This window comes from Pleurodeles waltl, chromosome 6, assembly GCF_031143425.1.
Source record: "Pleurodeles waltl isolate 20211129_DDA chromosome 6, aPleWal1.hap1.20221129, whole genome shotgun sequence".
NCBI lineage: Eukaryota > Metazoa > Chordata > Amphibia > Caudata > Salamandridae > Pleurodeles > Pleurodeles waltl.
The window spans coordinates 228,857,654-228,873,232 of record NC_090445.1 but is presented as its reverse complement, the minus strand read 5'-3'; positions in this window follow the sequence as shown (position 1 = coordinate 228,873,232).

Here is a 15,579-nt window from a genome sequence, read left to right as displayed (position 1 = left end):
GCAGATCCCTCAAGGTTTTCGCAAGGAAAATACCTGTTGAAATAAAAACATATTGAAAATGAGTAGGAAATAACATACATTTGTGACAACATTTTCATCTGTAACTTTTTGTCACAATGGCTGATCTACAAAAGCAATACTCTGTTAGATCTGCTAGATCCTTCTGGTTATGGGGATATATATGATTTGTAGGATCTCCAAGAACCCAAGGTACCCGGTGGCAACAACTGAGCTGTACTGTACAATGTTTTTTCATTGAGCACTGAGTAGAGACCAATTCATATCGCGAAATAGGCAGAGTGAAAAATGGGTATCAAGGAAACCTATTTATTTATTATATTGGCACAAGATATGGAGTTTAGAAGCAGTGGTTATTTGATCGTCACTGAATTTGTGGGTACCTGTACTAGTGTATGATTTAGAAGGTATTTTTCAAAATGTGATCTTTCTTATACAATGGCTTACATTTGAAAGGCACAAATGAAGCAAAATCCAGTTGGTAATAACAAATATTCTAATATCCTATGCTCCCACAAGTCGTCCAATAAAAATGGTACCTCACTTGTGTGGGTAGACCTAGTGGTTGCAACAGAAAATGGCCAAAAATGTCACATGGACGCATTGCATTTTTTTAAAACTCAAAACTGACCCTTTTTTTCCAATGTGGGTAGCTTTAGATTTTGGAACCTATCTTAGCCGGCACCTAGAGAAACCTAGCCATCTGTATATTTTTTTAAATTAGACACTTAGGGGTATTCTGGCTGGGCTGGCTTGTGTGGCTCTCATCACTTTTCTTTACCCAGAATTCCTTGCAAACCTCAAACTTTGACTAAAAAACACATTTTCTTCACATTTATGTGATGGAAAGTTCTGGAATCTGCGGGGAGCCACAAACTTCCTTCCATCCGGCTATCCCTCAAGTCTTCGATAAAAATGGCGCCTCACTTATGTAGTTAGACCTAGTGGCCATGACAGGAAATGGCCAAAAACACAATATGGATGCATCAGATGTTTCGATCTAAGACGGACCCTGTTTGTCCAATGTGGGGAGCCCAAGATTTTGAACCCTAGCTCAGCTGGCACCTAGGAAAAACTAACCAATCTGTACATTTTTTAAAACTAGACACCTAGTGGTAGGCAGGCGGGGTTGACTTGTGTGGCTTGCATCATGTTTTTTCCCATAATCCCTTGAAAACCTCAAACTTTTTAAAAAAAAATATTTTTTATTAAAATTCAAAGCAAGAGAATGTAAAGAATAACAGGCTGTGCACCAGGCAGGGACAGACCCATGCACCATATGTGTCATTATACAACTTCACTCTGGGATATATACACATAAGAAGCTTAAACATAAAGAAGAGTATCACATTAAGGGCAGTAACATGTGGGTTATAGGAGGATGACGTACATTATGCACTGAGAGGTCAAAGAGTCAATCATCGGCGGTGTCTCTGTTCCAGATTTCCTCACATTATTATCGGCAGGGTGCTCATGGGCAGAATCGTTCAGCATCTTGGAGTCATTCAGGGTCAACAAGTGGTCCCTCAAAGGCTGCCAAATATCCTTTGGCCATGAAGCCGGTGGCTGCAGAGAGGCATATATCTCTCTAGTTGTAACAGAGTAAATGAGGCTCTGGTGCCATGCCCTCACCAAAGGCTGCGTCTCAGAGCCCCAGTGTAGAGCTATTTCACGCCTCACTAGGAGAAGGGCTGTTCTGCAAAGCGTCGGAGAGGTTTAGCAATATCCTCCACATATCCCAGCAGTGCCATCAGGGGGTCAGGAGTAACAGCGGTACCCACCACAGATGTCAATGTATGAAAAACATTTGTCCAGTATTCTGCCACACCGCCATATGTCCATGTTAAATTAGCAAAGTCTGCATTTTCTGCTTTACATTTCAGGCCTGCAGAGGATCGGGGGTCTATTTTTGCTAAAGCATTAGGTGTTAAATTGATTCCATAAAGAAATTTATAGTGTACAAGTTTGTGTCTATGATTAAGAGATACCTTGTGTGTTTGGGAACAACAATGGTACCATATCTTATCAGACAGCTGATGCCCTAAATCTGCCTCTCAGGCCTCCCACACCATCCTATCCTGAACAGGTAGAAGCTCAAGGAATGCGCTGTACAACTTTGAAAGCAAGGCAGCACTGGAGTCTGCTGTTATAATTAGTGTGAGAGGTTAGAAGTCAGAGGGTGCCACTGGCTAAGTAGGCAAAAGCACCCGCAGTGTGCTCTGCAAATGTCAGAGGACAAAATGATCCATGTATGTGGCGGATTCAAAATGACTGTCTTCTGTTTGCGAGAATATATGATCTTGCGGGAAGAGGTCACCCATAGTGGAAAGCTGAAGAGAGCAAAGCGTATGTTGCACCAGCTTCTCCGCCATAAGGGGGTGCCATGGATTGTTGCCGAGTGGGAGTGCCGCTGATTATAACAAGTAACAAGACAGAAGGCGGGCCATTCAACACCAACCAGAGCACGTTGTGGCCAATGGCTAGACTTCTGCAAGATCTATTGGATGGCCAATGTTAACATCAATTGTAATCGGATAGGGAACACAGAAACCCATTCTGGTATTGTATCTGGTAGCCGGGCATCCGGATAATACCAATAGTACACGTAGTGACATTGGGCAGCTAGGTAGTATAACTGAAAATCTGAGACCCCAAAACCCCCAAGCTCATACGCTGTCAATACCTCCCAACGCACACAAGGGGCGCTTCCCGGCCCAAATCAACTGCGTCAAAGAACTCTATAGAGTAGTGAAAAATGTATTGGTGAGAGGGATCAGTATGTTAACAAAGAGGTATAGAAAATGCAGAACTACCACCATTTTAATTAATGCAATGCGGCCAGCCATTGATAAGGGGAGGCAGATCCAGCAGTCTATCTCCATATTTAGCCTTTCCACTGCAGGCCCATAATTTAGTCTGAGTATCTGCTCCTTCTCCCGATGTATATGGATACCCAGATAGTTAACCTGGTCCTCACGCCAGGAGAGAGGGAACTCACAGTTCACTGGAGTAGTTACCTCTGTGTGGGGAAACAGCTTGGACATATGTCAGTTAATCCGCAAGCCTGAGAAATCACCAAACCGAGCAATCTCCACCATCACCGGGCTGAGATTGGTGATGGGGTGGCAGAGAAACAAGAGTATGTCATCTACATGTAAGAAGACCAATAAAGGTCCGTTCCTGAATTGCAATCCTCTGTGTATGTGTTTTTCCTGAAGGTGTCATACCAAAGGGTCCATCGCAATTATGAAAAGGAGGGGCGACTGGGGGCACCCCTGCCGAGTTCCCATAGTGATTGCGAAGGCCTGTGACAGTGTGCCGTTAACTCGAATACGGGCAGTAGAAGAGGAGTATAGCAGCATTATCAAGGAAACAAAGCTCTGGGGCATACCAAGCTTTCAGAGAGTGGCCTCTAAAAAGGGCCACTCTTAAGAATCAAAAGCCTTCTCCGCGTCCAGTAAGGCAACTGCGGCTGGTAATTTGGGGAAACTCTATGAAAGGATGCAAACACTGTACGCAAATTCAGCAACGTGGACCTGTGCGGCACAAATCACGAATGAGCTGGTGAGATTATCTGTTCCAGCATTAGAGACAGCCAGTTACCAATCATCTTTGCCACAATTTTATCATCAAAATTCAGAAGTGACAACTGTCGGTATGAGCCACAAAGGGTGGGGTCCTTGTCCGCTTTTAACAACAAAGTGACCACAGCCTCCCTGAGTGTGGGTGGGAGCACTTCCTCATCCATGGCCTCCTGGTACAAGTCCAGGTGGTGAGGGGCCAGAAGGTGAGGGGCCAGGATGTGCTTGTACGCCTTATAAAAGACACCCATAAATCCGTCCGTTCCTGGCGCCTTTGAGACATTTAATGAAACAATGGCCAGCATAACCTCCTCAGTCATGAAGTGTTTGCTTAGATATTGCTGCTGTGGTGAACTCAGCCACACCATGGCCACCTCTTCCAGATATTGCAGCATCTCAGGGGAGTGGCTCTGTATGTGGGTGGTGTAAAGTTTCTTATAATAATTAAATAGTAGTGTCTGTACCTCAGAGGGCGTTGAGGTCTTCAAACTGCAGGGCCCGTGCAGCTCAGGAATATAAGTGATCGATCTTGGGGGGTGCCTAAGGCATGCCAAGGTGCGGCTGGGCCTCTCGCCCTTACTATACCAACGCCTCCTGGCATATTTACCCAAGAAGTTAGCCTTGCATTCCACCAAGTACCGAAATGTGTCCAGCAATTTAGCTCGGGCAAGCAGATCTGCCCCCATAGGTCGCAAGGCCACCCCGTTGTCCGCCACTGCTAGTGCAGCTTAAATACGGCTAATATCTCGGTGGATAGCTCACAAGACACCTGAATGCTTAGCTTTAGTGAGCCCTCTAATGTAGGGATTGAACGCCTCCCATAGTGTAACTTTAGATGTAGCCGAAGCCACGTTAATGGCAAAGTATTCTATAATAGCAACGCGGAGATCTGAGCGAAACACCTCATCATGTAGGGCCATAGCAGGGAAGTGCCATAGGTGCTCTAAATAGTCAGTGGAAAGGATGCATAGGTTGAGCTGGAGTGGAGAGTGGTCTGAAAGAGTCCGAGGGAGGTGGGAGACAGAGCGAAGCCAGGGCAATGTCTCTGGTGACATAAGCCAAATATCAATGCGGGACCAGGTATCATGAGGGGCAGAATAGAATGTATAGATTAGTGCGACAATTGGTGATATCCGCAAGGGGTCCCCCAAGAAGTGGGTATGGCATATATCTTGTAGATCTTTCAAAGATTGGGGTTTATTTGCTGGGTGCAAGGATGTGGTGTTCAGGCTTGTATCTTCGAGTAGATTAAAGTCACCCCCAAGTATCAGGTGGATGCGTGTTCCCTGTCTATGTGCATCTGGAGCGTGGAAAAGAAATCTGGGTTGTCTATATTAGGGGCATATATATTAAGTAGTGCAATTCTACGACTGGCCAGCATGCCGCGCACCAAATGAATCTGCCCTGTGGGTATGCAATAGTATGCTTATGATGGAAGAGTAAAATTTTATGGATCAATATGCAGAACCCTCAGGAATAGGAGCTGTAGTTTGAATAAAATCTGTTTAGCTAATGTACCGCTAGAAGTAGGTGCTAAATGAGTCTCCTACAGGAAAACGTTCTGCGCCCCATGTCAGGTTAAATATTGTAAAACTTATTTCCCTTTGCGTTGGTTATTTAAACCCCTAATATTCCAGGACATAAATGTAACATTTAGAGCGGTTGCTCTGTAGTCTGTGTTACAGTCATCAATTTGAGGTGATAAGGTACAAATGTGTCTCCTTTGCATGCACATAAAAACAAACTAACAACAATCTAACAATATCAAAATTACCTATATACCAACTGTCCCATGTCCCCCCCACCCACATCTGGCAGAAGTTGCCAAGTGGCCTTCCTGGTGATACAAAAACAAAACAACCCTATTACAACATAAATATGGTATCAACCATTGAGGGGTGACAACACATCCGCAGGTGGACCCCCCTATTGCATAGGTATGTATACACATTGTAGCCATTATTGAGGAGTCTGAAGTTCTGGACAGCCGTTACGGTGCCTCTAGGGGGGGAGTCGGTAGGAGCAAAGGCATGACACATATTGAACTAGTGGGCCTCACCGCTGACAGTGTAGTAATGCCCCAAGGAGCCAGACTGCAGACATGTCTCAGAGATCAGGTCTTGACTGGATACCCCGGGGGTACAGGTTGGGGACCGCTGAGGCGATGAGTGAGCTGAGCGTGGTCTCTCCTTGGAATGTTTCTTACAAAAATCAAGTACCCCTGCCAGCTTATCGTAAACTTAAACACAGAGTTCCTCAGGGATCAGACCCCGAAGGACGGCCTTAGCATCCTGAAACTTCTGTCTGGCCTCCTGTACCACCCTCATGAAGTCTGGATAGATGGAGATTGTGGCTCCTTGGTGCTGCAGAGGAGTCTTTTCATGGGCTAAGTGGGGTGCTGTATCACGATCTCTGGAGTTTAGAAGGCGTGCAACAATCGGTCACATGGGTCTTCTGGTGCTGGTTGCGCCAAGAGGTATCTTTGCACCCGTTCCACCACAAATGTGGGGGTGAAGCTAGCACGATCAAACAACTCTGTGAGCACATGTTCAACAAAGAGGTCCATGCTCCCTGTGTTAGTCATTTCCATTACCCCCAGGATTCGAAGATTATTACTTCTGCCCCGCGCCTCAAGGTCCTCATTTTTTCGGTGACTGTATGTAGACAGGTCACCAGTATCTCCAACGTCTCAGCTATTTTGGCGGTATTATCCTCTGTTTTTTAAGATTCAGTCCACCGATCGTGCTAGTCAAGACGCTCCCCCATCCGATCCAAGTGGCTAGCTATTGTATCAAACCTGGAGTAGATGGCCTTGAAACCGGTGTGCAACTCCATCAGTATTGCAGTGGTGTTGGTGGGAACATCCGAGTCCTCGACCGCGCAGGCCCCCTTTCAGACATCGTGGGCATGTTATGTTGAGGTGTCTGCTTCTGCTTGTCAAACGCATGCTTCGCTGCTTAGGATCGCCTTTGCCCATTGTCCATGTAGGGTTCGGGGGGCCCAGGCCGTGAGGGGGGAGCCAGGGGCCAATGGTCCAGTATACAGGCCTGTCACCCCAGAACCAAGTATCTCACCCCGCTTTGCCAGCCATAGCAAGTTATTAATTAGCAGTGTACTGCTGGGGCCTGCCTCTCACTGGGCCAACTCTATGAGGCCTCCAAATACATCAGGCCCAACCCAGCACGAGCCACAACAGGCCCCCGCACCAGCTGGCAGAGGGGAACCAGGGCCGGGCCCACTGGGCAGGCCACAGTGCAGACGCTCCTTCAAAGTGTCCCCCCATGGGGGAAGGGGAGGTGGGCACGCTGATTGGGAAGGCCCTCAAACCTTAAAATTTGACTAAAAAAAATGTCTTCACATTTCTGTGATGGAAAGTTCTGGAATCTGTGGGGAGCTACAAACTTCCACCCACATGGCATTCTCCAAGTCTCCCATTAAAAATGGTATCTCACTTGTGTGGGTAGGCCTAGTGGCCGTGACAGGAAATGGCCCAAAATGCAACTTGGACGCATTACATTTTTCCACCGAAAACTAAACCAATATGGGTAGTTCTAGAATTTGGACCCCAGCTCAGCCAGCATCTAGGGAAATCTTGTCAACCTTCACATTTTTTTAAACTAGATACCTAGAAGTATTCAGGATGGGCTGACTTGCGTGGCTCTCACCATGTTTTTTACCCAGAATCCCTTGGAAACCTCAAACTAAAAAAAACACATTTTCCTCACATTTCTGTGATGGAAAGTTTTGGAATCTGCAGGGAGCCACAAACTTCCTTTCACCCGGCATTCCCCTAAGTCTCCCGATAAAAATAGTACCTCACTTGTGCCCGCGACAGGAAACGGCCCAAAACGCAACATGGAAACATCACACTACTGAAAACTGACCGTTTATTTCCAATGTGGGTAGCTCTAGATTTTGGACCCTAACTCAGCTGGCACTTAGGGAAACCTAGCCAACCTGTCCATTTTTTAAAACTAGACACTTAGGAGTATCTAGGGTGGGCAGACTTGTATGGCTCCCTCTACAATTCTTTACCCAGAATCCCTTGAAAACCTCAAACTTTTGAGTAAAAGACCCATTTTCCTAACATTTCTGTGATGGAAAGTTCTGGAATCTGTGGGAAGCCACAAACTTCCTTCTGCCCAGCATTCCCCCAAGTCTCCTGATAAAAAATGGTGTCTCACTTGTTTGGGTAGATCTAGTGCCCGCGACAGGCAATGGTCCAAAACGCAACATAGATTGAATACATTTTTCTACTGAAAACTGATTCTCTTTTTCCAATGTGGGTAGCTCTAGGTTTTGGACCCCAACTCAGTTGGCATCTAGGAACACCTAGCCAACCTGTACATTTTTTTAAACTAGACACCTAGGGGTATCACAATTGTTTTTACCATTTTCTTCACATTTCTGTGATGGAAAGTTCTGGAATCTACCCGGAGCCACAAACGTCTGTCCACCCAGCATTCCTCTATGTCTTCCAATAAAAATGGTACCTCACTTGTGTGGGTAGACTGTCAGAAATTGGGTCTCTAGTTGGCAGAGGTATGCACCCTGTCTAAGTAGGGACACAATCTTAGTCAGGGTAAGTTACACTCCCTAAATTAACCTGTGCTCACCCTCTGGTAGCTTGGCACAGAGCAGTCAGGCTTAACTAAAGAGGAAATGTGTATGGTGTTTATTCAAGATACTTAACATATAGTAACTCAATGAAGACAACACAAAAAGGACTCCACATCTGTTTAGAAAAATAGAAAATGTAATATTTATCTGAGCAAAATAAGACCAACATGGCAAAAATCTAATAAGTAGACATTAAGATATGAATTTTTAAAGATTAAATGGAAAATAGTGCTCAGAAGTCACTAGCAGTGAAAAGGTTACTCCAAGTCGCAAAGGGCCGGTGCACATCCAAAGTTCAGGCTGACCACGATGGAGGGCAGGTTAGCTTCAGAACACTTACTGTGCAAAATCCAACTCCGTCCAGTTTATGGATGGAAGTTAGGGGTGTCTGCGTATGTCTTTCAAGACCTATTCCTCGAACTGAGCAACCATATCAACAGTAGAAACTAAGGCAATAATGCCAGGGAATACTGCCTAAGTTCTCTAAAGTAATAAACTAAACAAATGTCCTATAGGACTCATTCAGTGACATTTCTACTTTTGCTTTGAAAGTGTGAAAACTCAATTACTAACTTGTATCACACCCAATGTTACCGAAAAAGGGTAGAGGACACAATGGCCCTCATTATGAACATGGCGGTCCATTCTGCACCGCCGGCGGTGGTGGTAGAAACCGCCAACAGAGGAGCGGCCCGGACCGCCAAATAATGAACCAAACGAAACACACGCATCTCGCGCACCACCCACCGCCAGGAAAGGAGTCCCGCTGACGACGGCAGAGTCCACCCACAGGCCGTCGGAAAGGCCCAACCCGCCCATCAAATTATGAACCACCATTCCGCCGCCAGTTCCGGGGCGGGAACCGCTGCCACACAAAGCCAGACGGAAAAGAAACAAAAAGAAGGAAACACTCACCGGAGGTCAACAAAACGTGCAGTGGCAGCCATGGACAGAGAGCTGCAGATCATGCCAGCCTTGCTCCTTGCCATATATCTACATGACCGAGACCGCCGACGAAGATGATGACGGTAAGTACCACAACCAACGACACAAGGGAGGAAAGGGCAAAGTTACATACCCACCCACTCCACCCACCCCGCAACTCCCCCCCCAACCCTTCCCAGCAGCACAAGTCAGACACCCCACACCAAGAGGAACGTACCCGACCGGAGGCCACTGCAACTTGGCCATAGTACATACAATAGCCCCATACCCATAAATAATTTAAACAAACACCAGGGTGGAACTGTGTGCAGCCCAAACACAAGCCACACCAAAACTTTATTATGTAGCTCAGTGAGCGAAATGGTGCCAACAGGGCCAATGGCCAGTCCTTCAAAGGTCATTTGTCCTTGGCCACAACTGGCCACACCTGACTCCCACAAGTGCTGGGTACTCCACTGAAGGAGGCACCATATGGTGATCCAGGCACCTCACGGAAGGGGGGCAGGGGGAGGTGGGGGCGGGGATTTATGACGGGGTGGGACTTTGACTTTCGTGAGGAGGTTGGAGGGGGATGGGCTTCTCCTTTGAAGGGGGTGGGGGCTGTTTGACTCGGGTGGAGCTGGATGGCTTGGGCTCCGAGCGGGCCTTCTTCTTCACCGGAGAAGGGGCACGGGAATGGGAAGGCAGGACCGGGGTGGGCTGCGATATGGAAGGAGCGGAAAGGGCAAGGAGGTGGGCACGTTTCGGGACAAGACAGGGTGGGCCAGTAGGTTCAAACAGGTCTGCACAGGAGAGGCAAAGTTTTTTGGAGCAATTGGGGTGGGCGTGGATGAGGGCTTGGGAGTGGAAGCAGAGAGAGTTAATGTATGGGGTGTAGGTGTGCGTGTAGTGGGTGCAGGTGACTGCTCAGTATGCTGTGGTGTGGTGGATGTCTGATGGGTGGGTGTCTTGGTGTGTTTGAGTGTTTTGGGAGGTGGTGGGGTGGACACAGTGGGAGAAGACAGACAGCTAGTGTGGATGTTTGTTGGGTGGGTGTCTGCAAGTCGGGTGAGTGTGCTGCTTGTGTCAACTACAGTGGAGGTGGTGAGTGCAGGTGTGGTGTATGGGGTGCATGTATGGCTGTCTGCTATTGTGGTGAGTGCAGGAAGAGGAGCAGTAACAGTGAGTGAAGGTGCAGTGCATGAGGGTGTGGATGTAGAAGGGACAGATAGAGAGGCGGAAGAGGCAGGCACACTGCGGGAAGTGGACGTTGTTGTGTGTGCAGGTGTCTGTTGGTTGTGTGAATGCTTGTGGTGGGAGGTGTGGTACTTATGTTTGGAAGTGTGATTCTTGTGTGTTGATGTGCCTGTAAGCGGGTCTGATTGTGTGCTTTGGACAGGTGAAGGGAGTGGGGTGCTGGAAGGGGTAGAGGAGGTTGGAGGGGGGACGGAATGGCCAGGGAAACTGGCTGCCGTCCGAGAGGAGGTCAGAGCCTGAAAAGATCTCTGTAGGGCAGACATGGCACTGTGAATGCCATCCAGATAGGCATTGGTCTGCAGCACCTCAGAAGCCAGACCCTGGATGGCATTGACGATGGTTGTCTGCCCTACAGAGATGGTTCTCAGGAAGTCAATAGCCTCCTCTGTGAGGGCAGCAGGGCTGACTGGGGCAGGGGAGGAGGTGCCTGGGGCAAATGAGATGCCCACCTTCTGGGGTGAGCGGGCACGGGCAACTCGGTGGGGAGCAGAAGGGAGGGCGCTGATGTTATGGGGGTGGCGGAAGATCTTACGGTCGTGGTTTGTCCATTAGTGTCCGCCACCACCGGAGGACCCCCATCGGAGGAGGTCTCAGAGTCACTACCTCCTGTGGTAGTAGCCTCCCCCGTGGAAGTCCCCTCGTCCTCCCACCCACTGGTCCCCTGGGCGTCCGTTGTCTCTGCCTTGGAGGATCCGTGGGCCGCTGCCTCCCCACTTGCCGCTGCCTCAGCTCCCTCGCCTGATGTTGATGCTGTACCAGACAAACACAAGAGAACAGGGATGGGGAGACAAAACAGGAGAGACACTTGTAAGTAGCTGAATGCTGATACACAATGGCCAGACATACACCTACCCAGCAGACACACCCAACAGGCAGCACCGTGCACTAGTCCCATGGCCATGACCCTGACTACTGAGGAGTATACTGACCTACACCGATATCCTGAAATTGTTTTGGAGCTGAGGTAGGTGAAACCTGACTGGGACACCCCTACACCCTTTGGGGAGCAGACGGTAGCTGAACACCAGTCAAAATCCCTGATCTAAGCACCATGAGTCCTATCGCACACACACTCATCCTTCCAGGCTGAAGTATGGTCTGTGAGTACTCACCCCCTTGTGACTGCTGTGCAGCCTTCAAGCGCCGATCCAGGTCTGGGTACGCCAACACCAGGATGCTTCGCATGAGGGGGGTCAGTGCCCGACTGGCACCCCTTCCACGTTGGAAGGACTTCCCCAGCTGGGCCTCATTGATCTTCCACACCCAGCACCGCAGGTCCTCCCACCTCTTTCGACAGTGGGTGCTCCGCCGGTTGTAGACCCCCAGGGTCCGTACCTCCTTGGCGATGGCATGCCAATGTGCCCTCTTCTGGTGGGCGCTGACCTAGTAGGGTGACACAGAAATGGAACACAGAGGTCAGGCACCTGCACGATGGCAACAGTTGGCAGATTGTCAGACATAGGACAGACAGTACTCCCAGACATGCAGGACAGTGGCACGCAGCATTCCATGCACCAAGCCCCATCCTGGCTCACAGGAGCACACATCTGTGCAATCCACTCCATCCATCACTCTCACAGTGCTCCCAAAACCCGGACTCACCTGTACCTCTGGTCTTCCGTACAGGGGCAGGACCCCTTCCACCAGTTTCTCCAGTTCTTCCTGGGTGAAGGGCGGGGCCCTTTCCCCTGCACCATGTGGAACATCCATAGCCAGAGGCAGGCCACAGCAGTACACATCGTGGAGTACTTGTCCGCACAGGATCAGGGAGTCAAGTGATCAAACGATGACGAACGCGCGTACGTTCCGCGGCGGTATGCACCATCACTGCCAGCGGCGATCATGATACGCCAGGATTCCCCATTGGCATCCATGTTAGCCAATGAGGGTGGGAACAGCGGTCAACACCGCCGTACGCTGTGACGTCAACCGCTAGCGGTATTAGGTCACTTCCACAACGAAGGGGCAGAACTACAGTGGGCAGACATTTTGCCATCTCCTACGCATCTTGAAATTCATATTACTCACAATGCTGGGCCTACTAGCCATAAGAAGCACCTAGGCCTCTATCCATTGAGTATATAATCACACATGATTTACTCCGTTCCCTCCTAGTGATGTACATGTACATCTGTCAGGTTGCAGTTATTGTACAGACACTACTATGAAGAATGCAGTTCATGTATGTAATATGCCAGTGTATGTGTGCACATCACTCCTTTTTCTTCCCCCTCATAGGTACCGACCTTTGTGGCGTGGAAGGGCACCATCAGTGTACAGACGACTTGTGGATATGGGGACTATAGTGGAGTGTCAGATCATAATCACCTACAGACTCACACGTGCAACTATTCAGGACCTATATGCATTACTGGATCCTTCACTGACTCCCGGAAATCGTAATCAGCATACCATTCCAACTGAGGTGCAGGTGCTCTCCGCACTCCATTTCCTGGCCACAGGCTCTTTTCAAGTGACAGTGGACATGGGTGCTGGTTTCTCACAGCCAATGTTCAGCCAGGTACTGACAAGATTTCTGAATGCATTTGTACAACATCTGCAATCCTATGTGCGATTCCCCCAAAGTGCTGACCTCCCTGCCATCAAGTCTGACTTCTATGCCTTTGCAAACATTCCCCATGTCATACGTGCCATCAATGGCACCCACATAGCTATCATCCCCCCAAGAGTGAGTGAACAGGTGTACAGAAACAGGAAGAACTTTCACTCCATGAACATCCAATTGGTATGTACTGCAGACCAGTACATTTCCCATGTGAATGCCATGTTTCCCGGTTCTGTCAATGATTCATTTGTTTTGAGGAACAGTAGTGTTCCACAGAAAATGGAACAACTACAAGAGGACAGAGGGTGGATCATAGGTAAGTTTGCCTGTCACTAACAGACACATTGCTGAGAACCAGCCTGTCTGACTAAGGGGCATAACAATGACGACTCTGTATTGCACCATTTCTCTAGGTGATTCTGGCTATCCAAACATGCGTTGGCTCCTGACACCAGTGAGGAATCTCAAGACGGATGCAGAGAGGAAATACAATGAGGCCCATGGACGTACTAGGAGGGTGATAGAGCGTACTATAGGTCTCCTGAAGGCTAGATTTCTGTGCCTACATATCTCTGGGGGTTCCCTGGCCTATGGGCCTGATAAGGTGTGTAGAATAGTGGTGGCCTGCTGCATGCTGCACAGCGTGGCTGTGAGACATTCAATCCCCCTTTTGGAGGTGGAGGGTGCTATAGGTCCTGATCAGTTACCTCAGAGAGGTGAGGAGGGTGATGGTGAGTATGAGGAAGGGGAAGATGTCAATTCCAGGAACCAACTGATACAACTCTACTTCCAATAACTGTGTGGGACTTAAGCCTGTAAATGTGGTTAGTGACTGATACTGTAAGTGTGCCATGTCATCTAGGGGGAATTGGTCATGATAGGCGAGACATGGACCTCTTCAGCATGGTACTGACAGACAATATATGCAGTCCCTCCTTACCTAATTTGAAACACACATTACCACCACCATGCACAAATTGACAATAAAGTTGTTCCCTGCCAGTTGCATCCATACTCCACTTTGTTCAACATTGAAGACAGGGGACAGTGTTACAGGTGAGATATGTGATTTATTGGTGGAATACAGTGAAATGTGCTATGTACAGTGATGGAAGTCGTAATGGTTGAGTGTCCTCAAAACCGACTTGGTGGCAGGCCTGTTCGATGTCATAGGTGGGTCCTATTTGTAGTTTAGTACTTTATTTAGCCCTCAGCTAAGTGTAGTTGGTGAATGGGTGGGATGGTTGCTTAGCAGTAGTACCAGTGCCATTTGTTGGAGTGGGGCTTGTTCTTAGCTGGGTTTCCAGTGCCATATCTTGGCCTGAGACTACGTTTGGTCGCCTGCCGTGGAGCTTCTTGGGGTGGCATGGTTGGGCCTTGTGATTCCTGGGAGGGTATTTCCTGTGCTGTTTCAGCTGCTTGGGTCATCTGTTGCTGTTGTCCAGGGCTGTTGTGGGGGCCTCTTGTCCGGTGTGGGTGTCTGATTGTTTGTTAACCAACTGCAGCAGTGCTCCAGCAATGGTGGCCATTGTGGCACTGTGTTCTTTCCACTGCTCCATGGCCTGTTGGTGTTGTTCCAGCTGCATCCTCTGACTTTGCTCCAGGGTGGATACAATCTGTGCGAACCTGTCTTGGGTATGTTGTTAGGCCCCCAATACCTCTGCAATGACGTCCTGGGCTGCTGCATCTATCTGGTGCCCTACCCCCTGAGCCACTGGGGAACTTGACCTTGCCCTGGCCCCCTGTGCCTGTTTCCCCTGCGCAGGTCTTGACGTGCCACTTGTACTGGGGCCCTCGTCTTCCTGCATGTTGGGGGTAGGAGACTGTGGTCTCTGTAGCTGTGTTCCACCTGTTTGTGCTCTGGGTCCACTGGTGTGGGTATGCCCTGGCCTGCTGGTCTTGACTGGGAGTTAGGGGTGACAGTGTTTTCCTGGGTGGGGCTGCTGCATGGTGAGCATCCAGGGCTGTGTGAGGGGCCTGCCTGCTCATCAGTGTCCAGGGATCCTTCACCAGTGTCCTGTGATGTGCCTTCATCTCCCTGGAGTGCTGTGGCACTCCTTGTCCCCTCCATTAGGGTTGCATGAGTGATGGTGCCTGTTGGTGGACATAGAAATGTATGTTACATATGCATGAGGGTTTGAGATGTACTGAACTGTGCAATGTTGTGCTGCTGTGCCTTTCAGTGGCCTTCCAGGGTGCCTTTGTGAGGTGGTCATTGCATTTAGTGGCAGTGGTGGGGTTACATTGTGGTGGGGGTTATTATTCCATTGTGGGTACGTGCAGGGGTGGGTGGCTGTGCACAGCGGGGTGATGTGGGCCTGGTAGTGAGTTGTGGGTGATGCAGGGTGGTGGATGTGGTGGGTAAAGGCTGGGTGGGGTGTGGGTCTAGGTGGGTGGGGGTGGGGTGGGGTGGTGCATACATTACAGGTATGGTGTATATGGGGTAATTGTAGATGACTTACCCGAGTCCATTCCTCCAGTGAGTCCAGTGAGTCCCTCTGGGTGCAGGATGGCGAGTCCTTCTCCTCCCAGTCCGTATAGTCTGGTGGTGTTGGTGGCGGTCCTCCCCCAGTCTTCTGCACTGCGATGTGGTGCCTGGATGCCATGGCCGGG